Here is an 18,755-nt window from a genome sequence, read left to right as displayed (position 1 = left end):
ACCACCACCACCAAATGCACTTAACTAAATAGTTAACAAGGTCAGGCAAGTTAATTAAAGATAAACAGTTCTCCCTTTCTTTTTGTTGTTGATGGGAATCAAATTTTTTTTTTCCTCCTCTTTAGTTTAAACAAGAAAGAGGTGTGGTGCTGTTCTAGTACAAGTCAGGGAGCTGGGACCTCAAGTTGATTTTGTTTCTCCTCTCATGGCCTAAGGTCACTTGAATTCTTATTCATTCTCCCCATCTGTAAAACAGGGCAAATAATTAGAAACTACAACACAATGTTATAGAAATTATTCCATTCATAGCCATATAGTTATTTGAAGACGCAAAAGAAGTGCCAAGCATTATTACTAAATGATGAAATGATATATTTTTCTCCCCCAAGCTATATAGGGGAAGAAAAAAGCCATGCAAACAGCCAACTGTATTCCTAATGAGATGCAATACTCAGAAAGTGGGACATCTTAAAACAGATTGGACAATCTTCTTCCAGCTCACAAAGATTATTCCCAATGCATAAACCTCACAGGGTTATAAATGCAAGAAAAGAAATGTATCATTTGTCCAGGTTTCTGCAGACAAAAATCAGCTTGCCTAAATAAACAGGGAAAACATACACTCAATATTGAAGAGAGCAAAAAGAATTTCTCAAAGAAGTAAGGGAAGAAATTAAATTAGATTTGAAAGCTTTGTGGGGGATGAATTTATGTTTTCTGAATATAAAGTGACTGTCAGGACTGGGAAAGTCAATTAAATAAAAAACTGGATGGGAGGGAGGCAGGGAAACACAGTGTGCAACAGAGAGGTCACATGCTAGATAAACAGGGCAGTACGCTAACTATTTACAGATAAATACAACTCCCTCTCTCTCTGCAGAGATTTATGTATATTAGAGAGGCACCACCAGTCCTGTGGGTGACCATAACGTTAAAGTTACATTAACGCTACCCAAACCACATCACATAAAACGTGAAGGGCAAAAGCTTAATAACATACTGCTTTCTGCAACCAGCAATATTGCCTCTCAGAAGAAAGGAAGGAAAAAACAACCAGAAAAATCCTCCCTCCTTCCATCCTCACTAATGCATGACAAGGTGGCACTCTCCTTCCCATCCTCTCCAGTCTGAGGATCACTGCTCAGCTGATGGGCTTACATGGGACAGGAGATGTCATTCACACAAGAGAAATGTTAACTCAAAAATAAATAGATCTGTGGTTTTAACTTTTACTGAACCCAGCAAGTCAGGTCAAAACTGGCCTTTCGTCAGTATGCCCATGTCATTTAATGCACTAATACTGCTCCAACAACATACTGGGTTATGGCAGGGGGACGTCTGGGCCAGGGGAAGGCACCATGTTTCCTACAAATGAGGAATTTTACCCTGCGCTGGACCCTTTGCTGTGCAGCAGTCTTGGGTAACACGACAACAGGAAGGCAACACCCCCGTCCTACACACCCTGAAGCTGCGGCAGTGTGAGCTGTGCCGTGCCCCATGCCTGCCCCACTCCCGTGCCCTGGCTTCCCTGGGCCTCTGCCCCACACCTGCCCCGACACGCACACCACAACCCTGCTGCTCCAGCAGCCAGGCAGGAACGGGACTGGGGGTGGCCTGGGGAACCCCCGTGCCCCAACCGCAGGCAGTGTTACACCTCCCATAAACATGCAGAGCAGCCACAGGCTCCGGGGAAATGTTTTAAATTATTACTTTTTTGACCACATTTCAGTTTAGCACAACTATTAAAAGCCCAAGAAAAGCTGTGTGGGCTGGACCCTGCAGGACAAGGCAGCAAGTGCTAATAAACGCAGTAATGAGACATACACATAAGTAGCCTTGTGCTTCTTTCCCTCCCATATTCAACGTGACATTGGGGAAAAAAAACCCCAACAAATACTAATTTTTGCCTGTTGCACACAGGCACTGTAACAGGATGGACTGGACATGTGCTATTTCAGCACTCCATGTGCACACTCTGTCTCAGCTTTGGACACCCAGACAATCCGCCGCCACCGAGTGCACACTTTAACTCAAAGCAGTCCCAAGAACTGGCGGAGCAAGGTGAAGATGTACCTGAAAACCTGCATGGATTTTGCTACAAAAGAGCAGCAGTCGCAGGAAGCATGACTGAATCTGGCTACACAGACATAACCAGGTTTCTGTGTCTTCATGGCACCACACTAAAGCGTCTCTCTCTGCTAAAGCTTATTTTAAAAGCCTTATTTAGCTTTTCTGGATTATTTATACACACTGCCATACTTGCGGGCCATGGTTGGACTGTCAGCACCATGTTTAACACAGTGCTTGCTAGGGAGGGAACAACGGGATGGGAATCCGTGTTTCTATGGCTAAATAAAGGCAGCAGGCAGAGGCACTGAAACTCCACTCAAAACACATCAGCATATTCTGTGTGGTGAGATCAGAGCTCAGACATCTGGGCTGAACTTGGGGCAACACAAGGAGAAAGCCCGTGTTCCTCCCCCTGGCTGGGAGAAGCAGACAGCAGCCTGAAACACAGCCCGCTGCTCCTGCCAACGCTGAGGCAGCCATGGGAATTTCTTGCCATCTTGTTAGGAGAGGCTCTTATTTATTTGTTTAATGGTGAAAGCAAGCAGCAGCAGGAGAAATCAGCTCCAGCCTTCCAGACCGATTGCTGAGGGCAACGGGTCTGACTTCAACAGCATGCCTCCAAATACTAGAAACATACCAGTACTGGAGCTATGGGAACCGAGAAAGGAGGACTGAGCACCTGCTACTGCAGCCTAGGATGGACACGGCCACACACCCCTTCTCAGGAGCAACAGCACAAGTGGCAGGGAAAACGAAGCAGATTTAGGTCCCAAAACTTCTGCTGCTGCTCAGGAGGAGAAACCAGCACAGCATCTGGAGAGCAAAGAGGCAGACACTTCCAGCGAAGGCAAGACATTTGCACGATGATGCCAGCAGATTGAAAGTCTCCAAACACACATCCCGCAGAACGTGGCTGCCAGCCAACATTGGACTTTTAACGATGTTTTTACAGCCACGACCGACCCAAATCCAGCTGGAGTGCAGGGCCAGCTGGAGTGTAATCCCAGCAACTCTGATAAGGAGCAATAAAACTGAAGAAATGTGACCAGGATGGGAGACAATAGGTGATAACCACTCCTGGAGCCAGCAGACCTCTGATTAAAAACTCAGGGAATAAAAGCATTTGGCACTGGAGTTTAGGGCTCCTGACAAACAAGGAGCAACATCCACTTCTGTCCAGGTCCAGTGCGAGACCTCAGGCAGCCTGTGAATCCCAAAGAGAGCTCACACACAGTGATTTAGTGTGGGAAGGGTCGGAGATCCAAGAAGAGGTGCTCCAAAGGCTATGGAGAGGGAAATGGAGTCAAAGAAGGGAAGTAACATTTCAGATGAGACACCAGCCCTCACATACTGTGGGCATGCAGCAAGGCTAGGGATGCAGGACAGCACTAGGGAGCAGCAATGACCAAAGCCAGGAGAGCCCCAAGCCCTTGGTGGCAGCACACCAGTGGTCCCAGGCAGCAGAGGAGGTGCTTGCTGCTCTTTCCAAAGTCCAACAACTGTTAGCAAACCTGTGGGTGCAAGGCCAGCAACCCCGTGGGTCGCAAGGCTGTTAAACATTGTGAGGAACAGCAGCCACTGCTGACCCTACCAGCTGGCCCAGGGATGGCGCAGGGAACATCAGGGTGTACAGGGGAACAGGAGGGAGATCCAGCCCATCTGCCACAGAAAGCACAGACAAAAAGGCAACAAGTCCCAGCTGGAGTGGGGAGGCAGCCCTATGAAGCATGAAGACAGCAGTCGAGAAGCAGCCCAGTGCAGCTGTGGGACAGAAGCTGACAGCTGACATAGGTAGACTTTCAGGGGCCCTGGACAGGTGAACAAGTGACCAAATGTGCCTTATGTAGATGCATCACAGGAAGGGAGGTATGTTTGCTTCTCCGGCGGGCTCACAAACACCACCTCAGAGAGGACAGTACAACTACCGCACTCCTCATCCAGTGATAAGGCAAGGATGAGTGGTTCAGAGACGAGAGCAGCTGAAGGGCAGCAAGCCAAGACAAAGGATGCAGAACGGTGGTAGATGCTGGTCTTGGCCAGTGTATGTACAGAGTACGAAAGAGTGCACCAGTGTGAGTCAGAAGGAGAGACCCAGCAAGCAGCTGGGACCTCAGTGGTGGTGTTATGGGGCGAGCACATCCCAGCCGCAGGGTGCGTGGCCAAAGTGCAGATGCAGCAATTTGACCCAGCTCTCCAGCTGGAATTTCGGATGCTAAATCATGCTGTAATATCCAAAACAAAGTAGATGAGGCATAACTGTTCCAAAAACAAGACTGCCAGCTCTGACATGCACTAGGCTACTTGGATCAAATCAGTCTAGACTGAATGCAAAACGCTGCTTCTTGAAGTCAACTAAACTGAGCCATTTCCAAGGGGTAATGGAACAGATAGGTTATTTTGCCGAATGTGTTTTCACATAAACTTGCCCCAGTAATCTGAAAGCTCTTGGCAGTTTCCCTGCACATTGCCATAGACCTGCCAAGTCAGATTAACTGCACACGCAGCGCGCAGCTGCATCACACAGGCATGGCAAGTCCAGTGAGCCTCGTACTGGAGCATTGGCACTGCTTGAGCCCATCATATGCCACAGAACAACTCCAGTGGTCATTTCAGTTTTATTTCTTGGATAATCAAAATACACCTCATTATCCTGCTACAGTCCATATGTTGACTCCAAAGTCACTGTCTTTAAAACGTGGAAAGCCTCCCTGAATCTAAACAGTGGTTCAGATTGTGTTAAGTGATGGCTGTTCTTTAAAAGATACCGAATAAAGGGATGTCTATACAAGCAGAAGCAGCATGACATTCTTCTACAACTCCTGCTGGAAGCCATACATGGCATAGTTTTCATGACATTTGAAATAAAAGCCTAAAGGAGCTGTTGTGTAAGGTATGAAGCAAAAAAAAAAGCAGATCTGTAGATATTAGACATCAGCGACACGGTAGGTTAGATTACTCACCCAGAGGAGCAGACTTAATGCTGATCACCACTATCACTCTTGAGCACATACCACTCATCCATATAAACTTCTGACACTGAAAAGAGAAATAAAGAATTTAATTAATCACTGCAAAGTCTGAGGCGACTTAACAGTGACATCTTACAAAAGTTTATCATCAAGTGACACAGGATACAGGAAGCACAGTGGATGACATACATAACAGCATTTTAAAAAAGCCATTACCAAGAGATTAAAGGATGACAACTGATGTACAAAGGGGAAATGAGCTTGTTTATTCCAGATGATTCCCAGCAACACTATTTCTCAGTATTTCTACCTTACACAGTTTGCCCGTGCCTGCCCTCCACCTCCCCAGCTGATCACGCATGTATAACACAAAACAAAGGTGGTGAATGATGCCTTGCAAGGCTTCCTTCTCACTATTGCAACCTCCAAAAAAATCCCAACCAAGCACCCCATAGCACTGAACGTCTAGAGATTAGTGAAGTGAAGCCAGTGGAAGTCAGAGCAGCCCACAGCACTCAACCAACCCTACAGCTCGTTCCCAACAGCTATTCCTGAGTCTCTTTACTATGACTACTTTGGGAAATCAAAGACGTTCTCTGTTACTGTGGTTTGACAGAAAGTTTTAGTCACGGATACTCCCATCTACAGATTGTGGTCAAAATAAGAGCTATTTGGTGTGGGAAGCTCAACAAAATTGTTCCGTGAGAAGGTTCTGCATAAACTTTGAATTTAAAATGCAAAAGAGAAGTTTAGGGAATAAAACTTCAGACCAGTAACAAAAAACTTCCAAATCCAGGCAATTACATGAGCTCCCTTTAGAAAAGGCTTAAGAATCAGTAACTGATAGGTGAGTGCTCAGTGAAATATAGCTGGTAGAAGGACTGAAACAACCAAGAACACTCCAGTGTACCCCCACCTGGGACACCGCGCTGGCATGCTGAGATACTGCTCTCCAAACAAAAATCACGCCAAGAGCAAGAACACGTCTTGCCAAATTGACAGAAGTTTAGGACAAGCAAGCAACATGATCAGAAAGCAAAGAATCAGCTCAAAAAAAAAAATGTAGGGCTAAAGAGACACAGATTAAGTAGTTATTGACTTAGGGCAACAAAGACCAACTGCAAATATCCAGAAGATGTAAACTAGAACAGAGAGAAGGCAGCCTGTGCGTGACTGGGAGGAGATGAGCATACCCTACCCCGCCACACCCCCTGCCAAAAAAAAAAAAAAAAAAAAAAGAGCAAAACATTTTCAGGTCTAGATACTAAAAAGCTATAATGGACGGTCTCAGGGCACACAAATGATTGGGTGCTCATTGCCTGTCAGAGCAGTTTTTTAGACTATATTGAACAAAAACACCAGGGAAAAAAAATTACACAGAACACAAAACGACTGGGACATATGAGTCTGTGCAAGCAGACTCTGTCACAGGACTGGGGCTTCAGGCTATTGCAACAGAATAATTATGTACTGAGCCCTGTGCAACACAGGAAAAAAACATCTGTCAGATGGAAAAAGAGACAAAATGTGGTAGGCGGGGAAAAAAAATATTTGAGGTTTCTATAAAGGGTACTGCAGAATGTCATGTATGAAACTACAAAGCTAGGAGAAAAAAGTTAGTTAACAGCGTTATTTTAAGCCTGCTTAAAGTAATACCAAGGGCTGAAATGGAAAACCTATAATTAGACAGAGCTTCTCCCCTTCGTTACAAATATTTGACTCCAGCTGAGCCAGGCGAGGCTCACAAATCGACAGGATCTTTGGGATTCCCACTGCCCGGGCTGCTAGGACCCACAGGCAGCAGTCAGGCAGAGGGGAAGGAGAAGCAGACCGCATCAGCTGTGGGATTTTGACGCTGTGCCCTGCTGCGTGGGGCTGGCCGGCCATCCAGCTGCCTGCTGTTGCAGCTGGTATGTCCCTCTTGACATCCATTTCAGAGGCAGCCAACGGTCCTGCCCCAATTTCCTCATCGTTTTCTCCACTGCAGAAAGCATTTCCAGTGCAGGAAAGTTCTGGCAGCTTTTCAGAATGAAGCTCCCTCCTGGTCCTGCCAGGTCTGTCTCCCTCCATCAATGCCGTCTTTAAGGACGGGAGAGTCACGCTCCCCATAAGTGCTGATCTCCGATTGATTTGCTCCTCCCGGAGTGGGGCGCCGGCAGCACCACAGCTATTCCCGAGCCTCTCTACCATGACTATTTCGGTAAATCAAAGATGTTCTTTGTTACTGTGGTTTGACAGAAAGTTTAGTCATTTCCTTCTCAACACAGTCAGAGTTACACATCCACAGCCCACACCTCGAGCAAGCTGTACAGCTGCTGGCTATCTAATGAGGAAGGGAACACTTGCATGCATTTCTCAAAAGTGAACTAACTGCCTTAGACTCTACCTTGTGAGCGGTCACCACAAGGATTCAGTTTGTTTCAAAGGCTGCTAGGGAAGTGGTCTACATTTCCTGCCCCCTTGCCTCCTTCCTCCCTCAAACTCAATTTAATTTTTACTAATGAACTTCCCCAGAAATCTCAGACTCCCTCTAATCCTACAGCTAAGGAAAACTCTTGACTGTTTTCAAAAGTCATTCCAAAGGGCTGGCTGTGACATTCACCCCAGCGTTTCTCCTGGCTGAAGGGGGCACAGGACACAGAGATCCAAGGGGCTTTACCCTGTGACCTGCATTAGGATGCCAGGAAGGCTGGCAGCCCCTGGGGGAAGTTTGGAGCTCGGGGACACTGGGTGAAAACTGGGACTTTTCAGACTTCTGGGAAAGGGTGGAGTTTTTCTGGTTTAGCTGGAGCGGTAAATTATCATCCAAGAACGGCAACGGAGAGAATAGCTGCTCTTACATCACGCATGATAAATGTAGCACGAAGCCCCGATCAGAGGGCATGCAGGCACCCAAGCGTCTGGGGGACTGGAGTTCTCCAGCCTCGATAGCAAGAGCTAAGCTCTCCACTGAGTTCAACTTAAGTTCAATTTCAGAATCAGAAAATCAATCTCCCAGAAAACCACACTCATAATCAAGAGCCAATTTTTAGGAATGATCATTTAAGAAGAATGGGACTAGGCAAACCAGGCAAGATAAAAATTAATTGGGTTTTTGCTTTCAGAGAACATTGCAAAATATAGATGCCCTGAAGAAACCTTTCTAGTATCCCGGGGGGGGGGGGGGGGAGCGCACTACAAGACAAAGACAAAAGAAAAGAGAGGTGCAAAACATTAAATTCTTTGTCCTTTCCAACCTATAATCTCTTAACCAGGAAGAAAACACAAATCCTAATCCTACAGTCTTGCATGTTCAGCAATAACATTTTACCTTGCCAATCAAAAGTTTTGTACAATAGCCACCCATTTCTTTTTCAAATTCAAGAAGCACGATTCCATGCAATTGCACACTGTATGAATTTAAACAGGACACAACCCTATGCCTAAAGATCTGAAAAATTCACATGTTGCACCATGTTTAGGGGCATGGCTTAACAAGTAAGCTGCAGCACTGTTTCTTTGCTTTGTGCCTCCTAGAAGCTTAGTTTCAGGAACATTTTTGGAAGAATGCAAGAGTACTGCAAGCAAATAATCTGGTTTATACCTGGTTTTTACTAGATAAAAATAAAGGCCTGCTTTACCTAAACATTTCTGATCAAGAAAAGAAGGGCTTTGAGTTACAAGATCTGAGTGAGTCTCTCCTCTCTACTAAAAGCTAAAAAATGACTCTATAACACGGGACCCAAGTAGTCACAGCCCAATTCAAATTATTCCTCCTTCCCACACACTTGCTTCATGTCTGCGTGTTTGTGTTTCAATTAAAAAGCCACTACGACATTCTTCCTACATTTTTAAAAGAAAATGGGGCAATACATTCCACAGGCAACAGGACCCAAGGAAGTTTGTGTTTACATACCTCCCACCACCCCCTCCGGCCCCAAGGCACTCCACAAGCTACACACAAGTTTCCGGCACACACATGTGCACGCACCTGAATTGAACATGAGGGCCAGCCCTGCTCCATTACCAGGTTTTGTAATTGGACCATTTACACCTTAAGGACATGGTCAGACTGGTGGACAAGTCATCCAGGCAATGGACTTGGGACTCTCAGCACCATGAAGTCACAGGGGAAGGAGGGACCTGGGCAGAAGGGCTGCGGCTGCTGAGGACAGCAGCAGCCGGACAGCAAAACTCAGCCTGCTGCAGTGGACAGCACAAAAGAAGGTGGCCACAGTTTCCCAGACAGGGAGCGTTTCTTGAAATCCATGGTGAAGGTTCAGACAAGCCGCTCTGCCCTGCGATGGAAGCGGATGCTGCCTGTAACACTGAGAGCTCGAAGCAGGCATGGCTGCCTCCCCAGGAAACATCTAACAACAGCCGGCGCTTCCCCGGCAGTCAGCAGCTCCACACACATCCTGACCTCTCATCCTTTCAGAGTGGGGCTGCAAAAGCCTCTGCTTTCTCAAGGTAGTATCGCTTGGATCTCTTCTGACAGCCACCCCGTTCCGCAGCTTGGCTGCCAGGAGAAGAGGTGGCAAGAAACCTCCTCTGCCAAGAAGCCTCCTCTGCCTACCTCTTGTCTGCTGCACACGTTCCTTGGGGCAACAAAACATGAGCGAGTACTCAGCTTCTTCCAGTCACCCTTCACCTGTGGTCAAGGCACCTCTTCCCACAAGCCCAGCCGCGCTTGCAGGAGCTCGGCCAAGCCATGGCTTCTCACAAGCGTACGTGAAGGCTCCCGCACAGACACAGCTCCTTGTGGAGGCATGCACAGGCGTCCCTGCAATCTCGTTACGCAGCTCCCCCCGGATCTATGTGTAATAGACGTCACTTTTGAATAACTTGGCCATACACTTTCACCCTTTCCAATGGTAATACCTAGCTTATGCTGGGCAGTACAAAGCAGCATCTTTTTTATTCGTTTTAAGCTTACATTGAGAAGATTCTTGTTTGAGAAGCATATTTGATGCTTGTGTACTCTACCTTTAGTCTGTGTTAATAGACCATTTTTCTTTTTAATTTTTTTTTTCTCTTTAAAGAGCTAATCAATAGCTCTTAGATATAACTTGACTCAAAAATTAATGAGGGAAAATTAATAATGTGTATTTCCAAGGAAGTCATCACTGCAGGCTGATCGTGTCCAGTTATCTTGCCTTGGAAATGTGGGTGAAGGATTTGAAGTCAAGAAGCAAAGCAACGAAGAAACACTAACAGTTTGAATGACTGGGGAGCTAATGGTTTTCCAGGGAAAAAGTCGTTGATGCATGTCTTTTATTTTGGTATGCTAGCAGTATAATTTTTGAAAAAGGCCTTTGGGCAAAGGCTGGTTTGAACCTGAATGGAAGTAATCAGGGCTGCAGCTTGAATAATTTCCCCACATTTGTACACATCATCTATCCACACCAAGTATCACCCACCAACACACAATCTCTGTCACATTTAAATCACCCGTCCCTGGACACATTTTTCAGCTGCTACAGGTCACATAACAGGTTATCTTATTTACAATGGGACAGGCTGGCTGCACTTAGGCAAACACGTAAAACACAGATGCTTTAGCCCTTATCTTTATTTTTGGTTTCTAGAAGGCTGCACATCTTTTGACACAAACAAAAAAAAACTCCACAGAGCATCTACATTAACGAACCAATCTGGTTTTGGACATTACTGCACCCACAGCTGAAACCCGAAACAGTACTTGTCCAGCCTGCAAGTGCCAGCCTTGAGCTTAAACCCCAAATTTCGATCCAAACCCGGGGGGGGGGGGGTCTGGCAGACACAGAAACCCAAAGTGAAAACTAAAGGGACCTGAGCAAAACTAACCACATCATTAACTCCAGTGATCCAAGCAGTCGGTATCTCACATAACATCATTTCCTACCACAAAACAGTACATTTGAACGATGTACAAGCACAAAACTCACGGAATCAACATAGCAGCATTGGAGGATACAGACAACATCGCCAACTGCCACAAAGAAACACTTTCTGGAAGCATAATAAAATATTATAAACAATCTCCTGAGTCACAGAAGGGTAACACCAGACAGACCATTTAATGAAGTACTTGTAAGATCAGTAGCAAGAACAAACTGCAGAAGGTTTAAAATAAAAGCTTTCAAATCACTAACTTATCAGATTTTAAGTGAAACTAGACATGATTTATGCAAGGAAAAAATTTATGACTAATCTATGACTAATTTTATATTAATCACTGACTGCATCCATCTTTGAATTGGAGCGCTACTCCATGCAGTTTCTGTCAGCTAGTGCTTTGTTTTAATTCTACAAGGCAAAACAACAGGTTATGTGCAGTTTATCATCTGTGAAAGCGTAGTTGATGGAAGATGTAGAAGTGACTGGAAGACATGGAAGATTATTTCATGAGCGTAAGTGAAGATCTCACGCCCCCAGCACCCATGTTATGGAAGCAGTGTGGTAAGAAGTCTGTACCATCAGATACAAGAGAATTCAATTCAATTCAATTTGGTACCACCAAATACTGGTCTTGTATTCTGCCTCTTTCATAGTTATGTCAAGTTTGCTGACGCTAAAGTGACTAAGGCATTGATGCTGTTAATCACGCAGCAACCCTGAGCACACAGAGTGGACAGTCATCTTCAGGCATCACTTCTATCCTTGTGTACACACCAATAACCAGTTGCCGTCTCAAGCAGCCCTGGTTCTGGAAGCCAAGAGGCTGCAAGAGTTTCGTTAGAGAAGACTGCTTTTTTAGGGCGAGATGATCACAATGGGTGTAACGCTGCTATCACTAAACTAACGCGAACAGATTATCAAAGTGTTTTCTCTCTCACAGGCGCCAGGTTGGTCTTATTCTCCTACACGTGCAAAAGAGCCAAGAAAAGCATCCATGTGCCTCTTGGTTGGAGGTTTATGGGACACACCTTCAACCTTGGCATGCTGCATCAAACGCAAAAGACTTTGCTCTGTCAGTGTTGTTCATCATCTTAATCTGACTGGTGTTGCCGTACACTGGCTTCTGTCTTCCTTCCCAACTCTGCTAGAAATAAGCACGAGACATTCCTTAACAGAAAGGGATTGGGCTCACACATAAGATTTGCCATAAAGTTTACCAGGAAGATGCCTGCCCTTCAATTACACTGAATTGTTAGGGGCATTCTTCACTTTCAAGTTCAGTCACAGCAATACTTTGCCATTCCTAGAAGGAACTTAAATAGCTCCAACACCACAAACTTGTAAAATCCTGTTAGTGAGGCACACACATCCAAACTCTGTGTTTCCAGAGCTGAGAAGTGAGGCAGAAGCTATGTAAACAACAAAACCCAAAAGCACTTACCAGGAAAAGTAACAAAATACATCCTTTTGTTGTTCTTGTTAACAAGACGCAATCAAAAGATTTGAGTTAAACCACCTAGAAATTAGGATCAACATAACAAGATGCTTTGTCAGCTTCACAAGTAAAAGTTTTATATATTTATTTTGCTATTTCTCCATGCAGACACTTCAGTTGTTTCAGCCCTTTTAAGTTGGTTACGTGCTAATATACATGCACACAACATGATTCAGCTATCATGTTTTCATATGCACTGCAAATAGTAGAAATGGTTCTTTCAGGATTAATCACATGGTTCCACACAGTTTTAAAGCACATGATTGCAGAATAAAACCCTCACCATATATTTTTGGCTTGGATTCTAAAGGAAATTAAGTATATGTGGTAGTGGTGTTTGTCAGTCTTCACCCTATTAAATTTTCAAGTTGCTAATCAATTTTGACCACATTTGGCAGAAGGCAAAGAGATCTGAATAGGTGTCATATTCTTACATCTTTGGGAGAAATTATTATGTAGGTAAAGGAGACACATCCAAATTAGCCTCCCACGGAGTCAAACTCTGCTGCAAGAACTCAACAATTCCCTGCTTTCTTTGGACCAGCAGCCGCTCTGTCAGCATCTGCACGTGGCCATCCAGCACACGTTGGCTCCTGTGTGGCCAGCATGAGACACGCTGGAGAGAAACGACGGACCAAGCCAAAAGGGAGGGAACAGTAATTTGGAGATAATAGACAGCAAAAATTAAGAGGTCCAAGGAGAAGAATCACAGGTCATGGTAGACAGAAAGCCAACACACACAGGGGAAACAAAATTGTAAAGTACTAGGTCTTGTCAGCTCTGCTACCTGAGGGATAGTTGGTGGCAGCTCTTTGCCATGCCCATACCTACAAGCATGGTAACGTCCTTTCCCTGCCCTCCTTCCACCTCCTGGAAAGCTCACAACACACCATTCTCCCACACATCCTGGGCTAGTTGTTTACAAGCCACGTTTCATCTTCAGATACCCACAAATAATGCTGGATGCTACTGGGGACACAAATGGATCATGCCTTCAAGCTGGCAGACGGGACAGGAGCAGCGCAGCAGCGACTGAGCTCATGCTTGAGAAAGAGCATGCTGGGGCAGACTAGATCCACCACAATCCACCTGCATCACAGCTGCAACAGAAAGCAAGATCCCTCCTCTAGAAGTGGCACCTACAAATTGCAGCCACCTTCCTCTTCATCCCAGGAAAGGAGAAATGCTCGCCACATCCCACGAAGCTCTTGCTAGGGAATGGAAGCATCCCAGAGGCACTACTGAAAGATGACCGAACAATACTGTCTGTAAGGAATACAAAGAGAACAAAAGCTTACGAGCTGAATCAAGATCACTTGCAACCTATGCAAGTTGTTTTTGCCCAAGGAGCTCTCAGTATCATAAACTTGGACAGCTATTAGTGGGTGAGAAGTACAATCAAACTATCCCTACTTCAGAAGAAGGGGAGGGCTGATGGCCAGAAACAAGCAATAACTACCCTGAGAGGTGCCAAGCAGCCAGGATGGACAAGGGGAGCACGCTGTAGAGCCAGGATGGACATCCACCTCCAGTCAGGGCTGAGCAACCCCAGGGCAAGTCCCACAGCCACCACAGTGAGGCCCGCCCCACTCCTCCTTGTGCACTTAGCAGCTAGTGCATAGACAGAAAGAGGTTTTATTTGTCTTAGTGCTTAGAAACGAACACTTCTGCTCCATGAAAGCAGAATGCAATTATCTCCTCCCCACGCACCCACAAGCCTTTCTGGTTTAGTTTGATTTTATTCAAGAATCTTCTTTACAACCAACGTATTACAGCACTTTATTTAAGGAGTAAAGTATGCTGCTACCAGCATTAAATACCCTTTCACTAACTATTACAGGGCATTATCCTCAGAGGAAAAACGTCATTAGCTTTCGGTCTCTCTCCTTCTTTAAAGAGGTCAGTGTCTTGCAGCAACAGAAAAAACAGTTTTTCTCTCAGGTAAAACATCAAGGATGCAGTTCAAGACATAGAAAGGATGCAGGCAAAGCACAAGAGTCATGGGACAAACAATGAGATGCAAAATAATCCTGCTTTTCTAGACCATCACTTCAAGTTCAGACCGATTACACAATTTAAAAAAAATCACCAGCACTGGCTTACCCCCAACCTCTCCATGGCCTTAATACGCAAACCATGTCTGCAATAGCAGCCCACTTGTCAGAGGGCACTCTATCCAGCCCGCAGACCGAAGCCCTGTGCTACCACAGCCAAGCGGGCTTTGCGGGAAGCAGGGCTGGGCAGCCACAACAGCCTGAACAGCTCTACCGCTGCAGCAAACGCCCCGGAGGAAGAGCAACACGTGTCCTGGCGGCAGCGTTGAGAAGACGCTAGTCCTGTCAGGAGCGTTGGATCTGTCCTGTGATGAGATGGTCTCTCTCCAGCTGCGATAGTCTGGCTCCTCTTATTAATAGCAGGGCACTGGCATCTATACCCCAGGGCTGTGAGCCGAGCACTGCAGTGTGTTAAGAGCAAGGTGGCAAGGTTTATGGACTAGAGCTTCAAAATACTGGGACTGGGAACAAGACAGAGCCTGAGCATAAAAATAAAGATATTCAACAAAAACAATAAGCCTTAAATCACCATGTATTATGACTGACAAATGCATCATAGCAGAGCCTGGAAGAGAGCCAGGTGGGGCTATGTGACCCCAGAAAGCAGTACCTTCAGTTACGAGCTTTCCATTCAACTTGGTCCTATTAACTCTCCTACTTCACCCACCCAGTTTTGACTCTCATGCAAGAAGCAGCAGCCCTAACCACCATAGCAACCAAACAGAAACTATTTTAGTGAAAGCTAGCTTCATATTTCACATGAAATATGAATAAATATTTCATATTTAATTGGTTGGTTGGTTTTTCATATTAATTGGTTGGAAGGGAGGTAATTTGGGTTTTTTTTAAGGAAAGAGGCAAACTTTGCTTGGACTCCAAAATGAAAGTCAGATGTGAAAGAACTACTTACAAGATGCTGGGGGCAAACAAGTGCACCATTAAGTATGTGTTGCGTTGTATCTTTATTTAGAAATCACCTAATAACCATCTTTCCCATGGGGGACAGTTAATATTAGAAGCCACATACATCCTTACACAAGGATGTCTCTATTAAGCTTCCTACATAAAGATGTTCCTAGAATTCAGTAACTTAGCAAACCAGATTTTTAACTGCTGTGTAAAATTTGAGCCACACAGCAAGAAGACTTCAACCTCACTTAATCTGATTATTTTCCACGACATAAAGTGCAGAAAGGACCATCTTCAGGAACATATTCTGAAAGGTGGTGGAGCACAAGGAAACCCATCCCCTGCACAGAAGGACTAGGTGAAATCTAAGCCTTTCACTGGAAATCTTTCCCCTCAAGCAACACCTAGGAGCAGATGGTGCTGTCCCATGGAGGAGATGGTGGAAACACTGGGGATGGGAGAAGCAGACAAGGTCTTTTCAGAGAAAGTCACCATCATACCTCTCACCTTCTGCAATCCAACCAATCCCCGTTACCGTACACAGTGATAGACTCTTGTTAGAGGCCCCTCCACAGACAATATGAGAGATTGCTTCAGTGATGGTTTCAGGATGTAGAGAAAAGGCTTTCAGGTGACAGCATGTTTCTGCCTCAGTTCCTTTTATCCTGAAATACCCCCTAAGAATCCTATAAATTTGTGGAGGGGAAAAAGCAGCCTCCCATGCTTGACCAAATAGTAAAAAACAGCTCCTGCTTTATCTACAGAGCAAGTCATCACTTGCAAAAACATTGGGTTTTATGGGGTACGGTACAAAGGAAGACATAAGAATACAGGTATATTGTTCTGAATTTGTACCCCAGAGTCTTCCAGTGGCTGCCTTAAGTGTTTTTGTGATCGCAAGCAGTCAGATGTTAAGATTTTCATTAGGAACAGGAGCACTGCCCCAAAAAGAGGCAAAGGCCATTTTACTTTGATTTCCACAAAACCCCCCAGCTACTGAGCTCCAACACAACTTCCACTTCCATTCATTCCTCACTTAGTATTTTGTATACTCCTTAGGTATACAGCACACCTCTAACCCCAGCAAAGACAAGGTCTAGCAGATGTCAAACTTGCAGAGCCCTGAATTTAAAAGGGGATGCAAGTCGAGACGAGCATCAGACAGGACTACATAAATGCAATGGTCTACAGAGGATGATCTAGACGAACTGGAAGAACATGAGAAATGAAGTGCCAAGAAGAGGACAGATTAGGAAGATCTGTATGAGCAGTGTGTGCAGCGCTGAACAGCTTGCCTCACAGAGAAGCCAGCTAGCTCTGCTCTACAGAGAAACATGTCTCAACCACAGGGCTGCCAACACACACCACCACACTCTTTTTTAATTCAGGATTTTTCTCCCCTTCTTTATGCAAGCTGGGGACCCACAGGCTGAGAGATCACCTGCTGCAAGATGAAATTACTGAAACAACTTCCCACAGGTCCGGCCGGGCTCATTAAACCACACTAACCCTCACATACATGGCTGCAATGCAGCTGGCGATAATACATTTCCCCTTTCTGCTTGCATCACCAATTCTTACTCATTAGGGCACTTATAATCTTTATATAGAATTCCTTTATGTAGCCTAATTTGCCAAGAAGTAATCACTCTCTTCTTCCCCTGGTAATACAAATGAGACAGAGCTGAAAAGTGATTTCATTTGCCATTTAGTTCATGGTTCTCCTTCCCAAAAGTTTCCTTCAGATGTTCCGTATGAAGCCAGATACTTTGGGTCATTAGAAAACGTCTCAGAGAAACCCAATGTTTCATCAAGTTTTGTGTGGAAAACACGAGTAATTTAGGAAGCTTTACATCTTTGAGTTTACTTGGCATTTCTTGCCAAAAGAAATCCATGAACTTGCTTCCTTAGGAAAGAAAAAACACAACCCAGAGAGCACTGAAGAATTCAACTCTCCACTCAGAGGAGGGTAAATAGAGTTTACTTGATGAAGAGGAGGAGTTGCATCCATGTAAAACAAGCACTGCAAAGGACAGCAGGCAGAGACCCGTACCACATGCAGCAGGAAAGCGAGGTAGATCTCAGTCTGCCCCGGCTCACTTCGCTCCCGAAGTCGCAGCAATGCTATCTGGTAATTACGCTGCAGTGTGGTCTGGCAAGCCACAGGCTTCTGGCTTCAGGTTCAGGGCTCTGCTGCCAACTCATTCAGGGGCTCCACTATGTCTCTTTACCGTATTGTTTCAGGCTTTCTCTCAGGGAAAGCAAGAAAAGATAGCCTAAACCCAGAGCTGTTACTTTATGCTAAGACTACGGTCCTGTGCATTCAATCCAAACTTTAAAGGCTAATCTCACTATAGCTTTTTCAACATTTCGTTAGACAATAAATACGCCGGATGCTGAAAAGGTCACTGCTGAAATAATCACTGTCCTGCACTACCACTCCCTACAAGTGAGTTGAAAATAGGGAACACAGATTCGTATTCAGTCTTCCCTGTAATTCAAGAGTATTCACAACAGATTATTTTGCTTCTGGCCAAGCCCTCAAAATTTCTGTAAACGTTCACCAAGGAAGGGAAACGAGTCACTGGCTTGCAGCACCTCATTACACACAAACCTCATTGCTTTAGATGTTTAAAACCATCCACCCCAAGCAAAGGAGTAGGCTGTAGTTACAAACTCTGAATCACAAAAATAGTACTATTTAAGACAAAATGGAGAAAATTGTTTTTAAAGAGTAGAACAACTCAGAGTGGGTATTTGTAAAGACCTTCTTCTGCATACCTCTATGCTGCTGTGTTTTCAAACAGCCCTTCCATACTGCAGCAAGTTTTGTGTAATTACCTAGCTAGGTACAGAGAAACTTAATTGTACTGTATTAACAATTAAGGCTTTGACTTCCTATCCAAGAGCTCTACTACTTTTAATTAAAATTGGACGTTGTAACATTGTTAAGACTATGCAAATCCGTAACGTGAAGTCAGCTCTAATAAATGCACAGGTAATCTTTGAGACTCCATACAAGGATGCTGGCACAGAATCAAAAATAAGCTTTGTTAGTACAGACAAAACCAAACAAACACACAAGGGTCCAGGAAATGGTTTTGAAGGCTGAACTTCCCATAATCCATCAGTATCTTTTCAAAGCCACTACAAGTCTCCTTAACTCCTTGCGTTATTAGAGCGCTTTACAGCAACATTTTCCATCAGATTTGCAGCACATTGAGGATTGCCGCTGGGATTTCCCATACAGCAACCGTGCGAACCAAAGCCAAAAAAGAGGCAAGACCCAATGGTGCCGCAGTGTCAAGAAAGTGAGACAGCATTGAACAAGATCAACAGGAGAGTCTGCTAACCCAGGTTAACACCGAGCATTTTCTCTGTCTGAACATAAAGGAACTG

At 45.0% G+C, this 18,755-nt stretch overlaps 1 protein-coding gene across 15 annotated transcripts in view; it reads right to left on the bottom strand.

Moving 5' to 3' along the window:
* PPFIBP1 (PPFIA binding protein 1) overlaps positions 1 to 18,755 on the bottom strand; it is a 119,667-nt gene that overhangs the window by 81,953 nt on the left and 18,959 nt on the right. For all 15 annotated transcript variants that reach the window (XM_054812845.1, XM_054812843.1, XM_054812847.1 and 12 more), the window contains exon 2: positions 5,031 to 5,106. The gene's annotated coding sequence lies outside the window, so the exon portion shown is untranslated. The remainder of the gene's footprint in view (positions 1 to 5,030; positions 5,107 to 18,755) is intronic.

The sequence above is a fragment of the Grus americana genome, chromosome 1 (genome assembly GCF_028858705.1).
Source record: "Grus americana isolate bGruAme1 chromosome 1, bGruAme1.mat, whole genome shotgun sequence".
NCBI lineage: Eukaryota > Metazoa > Chordata > Aves > Gruiformes > Gruidae > Grus > Grus americana.
Note: the sequence above shows the minus strand (reverse complement) of the source record. Positions and strands in the feature narration are given on the sequence as shown.